Here is an 8,094-nt window from a genome sequence, read left to right as displayed (position 1 = left end):
CAACCTGCGAATGCTGCAATCGAGCTCCAGCCTCACTGGGTCACATGTTCTGGGCCTGCACCAAATTAACATCATTCTGGAGCAAAATCTTTAAATGCCTTTCAGACAGCCTTGGTGTCCCAATCCCACTAAACCAGGGGTCTCCAATCAAAGTCCTGGAGGGCCGCAGTGGCTGCAGGTTTTTGCTCCAACCCAATTTCTTAATAAGAAGCACTTATTGCTCAAGTAGCACTTCTGCTTCACTTTAGTTGTCTCGCTCATTAAGATTTTGAATGCTTATTTTCATCTTAAACAGCTGTATTCATTCAGTTTTTAATGGATCTTAATTAGCAAGAACATGCGAATGACAAAAGAGACCAGCATTTCTCCATTTGGCTTGTTACCATTTACGGCAGTGTGTATTTATCTTGCATTTTTTGGTTTAATTAAATACTTGGAAGGAAAGTAAAGAGAAAAAAGTGAATGATTGAGAATTGCTCATCCATTTTAGCCTTCAAATCATTTGGATGATATCCTTAGATAGGGGAAGAAAGTCTAGGATATGAGAATGAGCTGACATGGCAGAGTTAAAGGACTAACAAGCCATGAAATTAAATTATTGGCAGAACTGCTTTCTAATTAAGCAACCGGGTTAGAACAAAAACCTGCAGCCACTGCGGCCCTCCAGGACTGTGATTGGAGACCCCTGCACTAAACAGCTGTGTTTGGTGGACTCACAGAGGGGCTTAAAGTGGAGAAGGACAAACAAACTGCAATTGCCTTTACTACACTATTAGCATGTAGACTTATCTTCCTAAACTGGAATAACCATAACTCTCCTCTTTTAAGTCAGTGGGTAACTGATGTCATATACTATTTAAAATTGAAAAAACCCAAATTCTCACTTAGAGGATCTGTATAAAACTTTAAAACCTGTCAGAATCTGATCAATAACATTTTAGAATAAGCATTTAAATTGAGAAAGCAGGTTCTCTCCCTCCTTTAACTCTACTTATCTTTTTTCATTTATAGAAGTGTACTGGTGCTGATATTTAAGAATAAGGGGAATGTGCAGGACTGCAGTAACTACAGGGGGATAAAATTGATGAGCCACAGCATGAAGTTATGGGAAAGAGTAGTGGAAGCTAGGTTAAGAAGTGAGGTGATGATTAGTGAACAGCAGTGTGGTTTCATGCCAAGAAAGAGCATCACAGATGCAATGTTTGATCTGAGGGTGTTGATGGAGAAGTTTAGAGAAGGCCAGAAGGAGTTGCATTGCGTCTTTGTGGACCTGGAGAAAGCATATGACAGGGTACCTCAATAGGAGCTGCGGTATTGTATGAGGAAGTTGGAAGTGGCAGAAAAGTACGTAAGAGTTGTACAGGATATGTATGAGGGAAGTGTGACCGTGGTGAGGTCTGCGGTAGGAGTGACAGATGTAATCCCACCTCCATCTTGAACACATCAGGGATCGGCTCTGAGCCCTTTCTTATTTGCAATGGTGACGGACAGGTTGACAGACGAGATTAGACAGGAGTCCCCGTGGACTAGGATGTTTGCTGATGACATTGTGATCTGTAGCGATAGTAGGGAGCAGGTTAAGGAGACCCTGGAGAGGTGGAGATATGCTCTAGAGCAGGGGTTCTCAGTGTCGGTCCTGGGGGCACGCTTTGGCTTCAAGTTTTTGTTCCAACCAGATTCCAAATCAGTGACAACATCTGATAACACTGAGCTCAATTAATTCACAGACATTTTTTTTTCTCTTCACTTATTCTTCATTAAGAAAGCACCGCAGCATGTTTTACATTTATAAGACATTTCTGCTAGAGATTTAAATGCTTAACAACCTTTTGTTGATTTCATTCTATTTTGCCCTTTCTGTGTGCAGTTTGCTCCCTTCATTGTATCCTAATAATGACAACCAGCGGAGCAGACAGCCAGGCAAACAACAAGGCTGCAACTACTTCAGCATTAGACCCACTAATTAGAAAATAATGAATTAATTAAACAATTAGAACACTCTGCAAAAATCAGAATGAAAATCAAGATGAAAATATTGTTGAAAACAAAATACATTATTCCAATATAACTGCTTGGTACATTTTAATATACCAAACAGTTTTCCAATTTCTACATTTTTCCCAAAACACAGAATCTGACAAATAACAGTTCACTTAATTAGCCCAGGAATCCAATTAAAAATAGAAGCTGGTTGGAACAAAAACCTGCAGCTACAGTAGGCCCCCAGGACCGACACCGAGAACCCCTGCTCTAAAGAGGAGAAAAATGAAGGTCAGTAGAACCGCCAAGACAGAATACATGTGTTTGAATGAGAGGGAGGTCAGTGGAATGGTGAGGATGCAGGGAGTAGAGTTGGCGAAGGTGGACGAGTTTAAATACTTGGGATCAACAGTACAGAGTAATGGGGATTGTGGAAGAGAAGTGAAGAAGAGTGCAGGCAGGGTGGAGAAGAGCGTCAGGAGTGATTTGTGATAGACAAATATCAGCAAGAGTGAATGCGAAGGTCTACAGGATGGTAGTGAGACCAGCTGTGTTATATGGGCTGGAGACGGTGGCACTGACCAGAAAGCAGGAGACAGAGAGGCGAGATTGTGTTGGTTTGGACATATGCAGAGGAGAGATGCTGAGTATAATGAGAGAAGGGTACATGCTGAGTATAATGAGAGAAGGGTACTAAGGATAGAGCTGCCACGTAAGAGGAAAAGAGGAAGGCATAAGAGAAGGTTTATGGATGTGGTGAGAGAGGACATGCAGGTGATGGGTGTGACAGAGCAAGATGACGAGGACAGGAAGATATAGAGATCTGCTGTGGCAACCCCTAATGTGAGCAGCCAAATGAAGAAGATGATCTTTATTCATTTATCTATTTACTTCCTTTTATTAGCTTAAAGTTTTACTGTGCTGGCATGGCTCTCTATCTCTCTCGGGTGTAGGGGCTGATTTGCTTCAAACCTATTTTTGTAAAACTTGATTTATTGCATGGAATGTTATTTGATTTCAATAAAAATAAAAAAAAAAATAAAAATTCAGTCTTTTGATTATTTTCTCCTTTTTAATTTTCTGGTTATCTGTGCCATCCATATTACTAACCGAGAACGGTAAACCGGATATGGACACAGGGACCTGCCTGTGGACGCAGGAGACATAGTGCGCAGGGGCCACACAAAGCCCCCCCTCCCCAGAGTGAAACGGGAGAGATTACGAACCGTCTGACATGCCGCAAGCAGGATAAAGCGAAGTCAGAAATAAAAGACAGAGTAGGAAACAAAGTAACACATCATAAAGAGGTTAAAGAACGGGGCCAAACACATGGAGAGCAGGATACAGATGATGAAAACTGGAATGCAACAGCTTCAAAAAAAAACCTAGGCACAAAACACATGCACAGTGAGATACAGAATATAAAGGCAGAAAAAACGACAGTTAAACGTCCACGATAGATAGATAGATAGATAGATAGATAGATAGATAGATAGATAGATAGATAGATAGATAGATAGAGAGATAGAGAGATAGATAGAGAGATAGATAGAGAGATAGAGAGATAGATAGATAGATACTTTATTAATCCCAATGGGAAATTCACATTCTCCAGCAGCAGCATACTGATACAATAAATAATATTAAAGAATGATAATAATGCAGGTGAAAAACAGACAATTTTATGTTAACGTTTACCCCCCCTGGTGGAATTGAAGAGTCGCATAGTTTGGGGGAGGAACGATCTCCTCAATCTGTCAGTGGAGCAGGACGGTGACAACAGTCTGTCGCTGAAGCTGCTCCTCTGTCTGGAGATACTATTTAGTGGATGCAGTGGATTCTCCATAATTGACAGGAGTCTGCTCAGCGCCCGTCGCTCTGCCACAGATGTTAAACTGTCCAGCTCCACGCCAACAATAGAGCTTGCTTTCTTCACCAGTTTGTCCAGGCGTGAGGCGTCTTTCTTCTTAATGCTGCCTCCCCAGCACACCACCGCGTAGAAGAGGGCGCTCGCCACAACTGTCTGATAGAACATCTGCAGCATCTTATTGCAGATGTTGAAGGATGCCAGCCTTCTAAGGAAGTATAGTCGGCTCTGTCCTTTCTTGCACAGAGCATCAGTATTGGCAGTCCAGTCTAATTTATCATCCAGCTGCACTCCCAGATATTTATAGGTCTGCACCATCTGCACACAGTCACCTTTGATGATCACGGGGTCTATGAGGGGTCTGGGCCTCCTAAAATCCACTGCCAGCTCCTTGGTTTTGCTGGTGTTCAGTTGTAGGTGGTTTGAGTCGCACCATTTAACAAAGTCATTGATTAGGTCCCTATACTCCTCCTCCTGCCCATACCTGATGCAGCCCACGATAGCAGTGTCATCAGCGAACTTTTGCACATGGCAGGACTCCGAGTTGTATTGGAAGTCCGATGTATATAGGCTGAACAGGACCGGAGAAAGTACAGTCCCCTGTGGCGCTCCTGTGTTGCTGACCACAATGTCAGATGTGCAGTTCCCAAGACACACATACTGAGGTCTGTTTGTAAGATAGTCCACGATCCATGCCACTAGGTATGAATCAACTCCCATCTCTGTCAGCTTGTCCCTAAGGAGCAGAGGTTGGATGGTGTTGAAGGCGCTAGAGAAGTCTAGAAACATAATTCTTACAGCACCACTGCCTCTGTCCAAGTAGCAGCCTCTCCATGGTCTTCATCACATGTGATGTCAGAGCGACAGGCTGAAAGTCATTCAGCTCACTAGGACGTGATACCTTTGGGACTGGGGTGATACAAGATGTTTTCCAAAGCCTCGGGACCCTCCCCTTTTCCAGGCTCAGGTTCAAGATGCACTGTAGAGGACCCCCCAGCTCTGATGCATAGACCTTCAGCAGTCGTGGCGATACTCCATCTGGACCCGCTGCTTTGCTGGCACGAAGTCTCCTCAGCTCTCTGCTCACCTGCGCTGTTGTAATTATGGGTGGGGATGTCTCTCCTATGCTGGTATCAGCAGAAGGATGTGTGAAGGGTGCAGTACTCCGAGGTGAGAGTGGGTTAGGGTGGTCAAACCTGTTAAAGAAGTTGTTCATTTGGTTTGCTCTCTTCACATCTCTCTCGATGGTGGTACCCCGCTTCGAGCTGCAGCCAGTGATGATCTTCATCCCATCCCACACTTCCTTCATGCTGTTGTTCTGCAACTTCTGCTCCAGCTTTGTCCTGTACTGCTCCTTCGCTGCCCTGAGCTGGACTCGGAGTTCCTTCTGCACGCGCTTGAGCTCATGCTGATCACCGTCTTTAAAAGCCCTTTTCTTCTGGTTCAAAAGGCCCTTGATGTCACTTGTAATCCATGGCTTGTTGTTAGCATGGCAGCGTACATTTCTTACTGGAACGACAATGTCCATACAGAAGTTGATGTAGTCAGTAGTGCAGTCAACAACCTCCTCAATGTTCTCACTATGTGATCCCTGCAGGATATCCCAGCCTGTAGTTCCAAAACATTCTCTCAGAGTATTCTCAGCCTCCGGGGTCCACTTCCTGAATGATCGTGTGGTTACAGGTGGGACTCTCACTTTTGGTTTATAGTGAGGCTGAAGCAGAACCAGGTTATGATCTGCTTTCCCAAGCGCAGGCAGCGGGGTGGCGCTGTATGCGTCTTTAACGTTTCCATACAGTAAATCAATAGTCTTATTTCCCCAGGTGTTACAGTCCACATACTGGGAGAAGGCAGGTAATGTTTTGTCCAGCGTCACATGGTTAAAGTCTCCAGCGAAATCACCTCAGAGTGCTGCGTTTGTAACTTAGCAACAGCAGAATGGATGATGTCACTTGCTGTCTCCACGTCCGCCCGAGGAGGGATGTACACAATAACAACAATGATGTGTCCAAACTCTCTGGGCAAGTAATAGGGACGCAAACTTACGGCCAACAGTTCGATGTCCCTGCAGCAAGTGGAGACTTTGACGTTAACATGTCCAGAGTTACACCACAGTGTATTAACACAGAGAGCGAGTTCTCCTCCTTTGTGCTTCCTGCAGGTACTTGCATCTCTGTCCGCTCTAACCGTGCTAAACCCGGGTAGCTCCACGTTTGAATCTGGGATGGTGGTAGTTAGCCACGTTTCGCAAAAACACAACAAACTGCATTCTTTGTAGGTTCTGACATTTTTCACCAGCGCAGCCAGTTCGTCGATCTTATTTGATAGTGGGTTCACATTTCCCAGAGTCACAGAAGGCACCGAAGGCTTAAAACGCCACTTTCTCGCAAGCCGCTTCATTTTTAGCTTAGTGCCCGCTCTACTGCAACGATACCGCCTTCTTACCTCGTCGGGTACATAGGGAACCACACCGGCACTGGCGTTTGTTCTCAGTGCTCGAAGTTGAGTACTTGAATAGACGAGTCTCGGCGTGTAAAAATCCATGCCCACGTTGTAAAAGTAAGTGTGTCCAGGGAACGAATCCACATAAAATAAAGTAATAGGAGTGATCAATAAATAAAAATAGAAAAAAGTAGAAAAGTACAGATACACATACAGTCATACACGTGGCTGCTGAAAAGGCTGCCACTCTCGGCAGCGCCGGATGTATAAACACCACACCGCGGAGGCAGACCTGGAAGGTGCAGGTGCATAACAGTACATTGCGCGTCGGAAAGGCGCAGGAAAGTACGAAAGGCAAAGGCGCCTAAACAGCATGGTAAAACCCGACATAATACGGAAGGCGCAGGCGTTGCCGCCATATTGTGAGTGGCACAACTGCGTAGTGAAGGCGCAGGCATCACCTCCATATTGTGCGTGGCACTACTGCGGAGTGAAGTTAGGAATAATGTGCTGCTTGGGATCATACAAAACGCCGAACGTGACCCAACGTCTGAAACTGCGGAGGCAAAGCAGGCACGGGTTCAAACTGAATGAGCTCGACTGACAGATATACGCCTACAACGCGCGTCTCAAACCGCAGAAGCAGGGCAAGCACGGGTTCAAAACAACGCAAGCTCCTACAACACGCGTCTGAAACTACGGATGCCCAGCGGGCACGGGTTCAAAACGCCGGGGGTAGGCGAGCGAAGCGAGCAGGGGGGCAAAGCCCCCTTGTTACTTACTAATAACCACACAAGTGGTTAACACTAAAATTAGCTGCTCTTTAGCAGTCTGTGTCACTTACTCTGCTACCCATCTATATTCACCATTAACTGTCAATATACAGATTTAAATTAAGTGAGCATATACTGCAGAAAAAGCAAATTTACAAAAATGACTTTAGCTTCTAAAGATATGGGAAAAAATAAAGTATTAAATCCAACACAAATGCACTTTTCTGAATCTATACATATTAATAAAAGGCAAAGCCCTCACTGACTCACTGACTGACTGACTGACTCATCACTAATTCTCGAACTTCCCGTGTAGGTGGAAGGCTGAAATTTGGCAGGCTCATTCCTTACAGCTTACTTACAAAAGTTAGGCAGGTTTCATTTCGAAATTCTACGCGTAATGGTCATAACTGGAACATATTTTTTGTCCATATACTGTAATGGAGGAGGCGGAGTCACGTATCGCGTCATCACGCCTCCTATGTAATCACGTGAACTAAAAACAAGGAAGAGATTTACAGCACGAGTCAAACGCGGGAACGAAGGTAAATGACGTTAATTTTTGACTGTCTTTTAATACTGTGTAAGCATACATATTAACACATGTGCAATTAAACGTGTGCATTTACGGGGTGATTTCTCAGGCTTAAAAGCTCGCCTTTTATCAAACGCGGGAACAAAGGTAACTGACGTTGTTCACTGTCTTTTAATACTGTGTAACCATACATATTAACACGTGCAATTAAACGTGTGCATTTACGGGGTGATTTCTCAGGCTTAAAAGCTCGCCTTTTACTAAAAAGGTAAATGCAAAACTATTTTCAATCAGTTTATTGAAACGCTCCCGTTAAGGATTGCAATAACATATTCGCGAGATAAAAGAACGAAGTAGGGGGAAATGACGGAAGAGCCGCAAACAGCGAAGAGCAAAAAATTCATTAAACAATTGAGAAGGGAGCGAGTGAAGCATACAAGCATGTTCATAAGGGAAACAAAGCACGGTGTAAAACGTAAGTTTAAATTAAGTTTATA

Source organism: Erpetoichthys calabaricus, chromosome 9 (assembly GCF_900747795.2).
Source record: "Erpetoichthys calabaricus chromosome 9, fErpCal1.3, whole genome shotgun sequence".
NCBI lineage: Eukaryota > Metazoa > Chordata > Cladistia > Polypteriformes > Polypteridae > Erpetoichthys > Erpetoichthys calabaricus.
Note: the sequence above shows the minus strand (reverse complement) of the source record.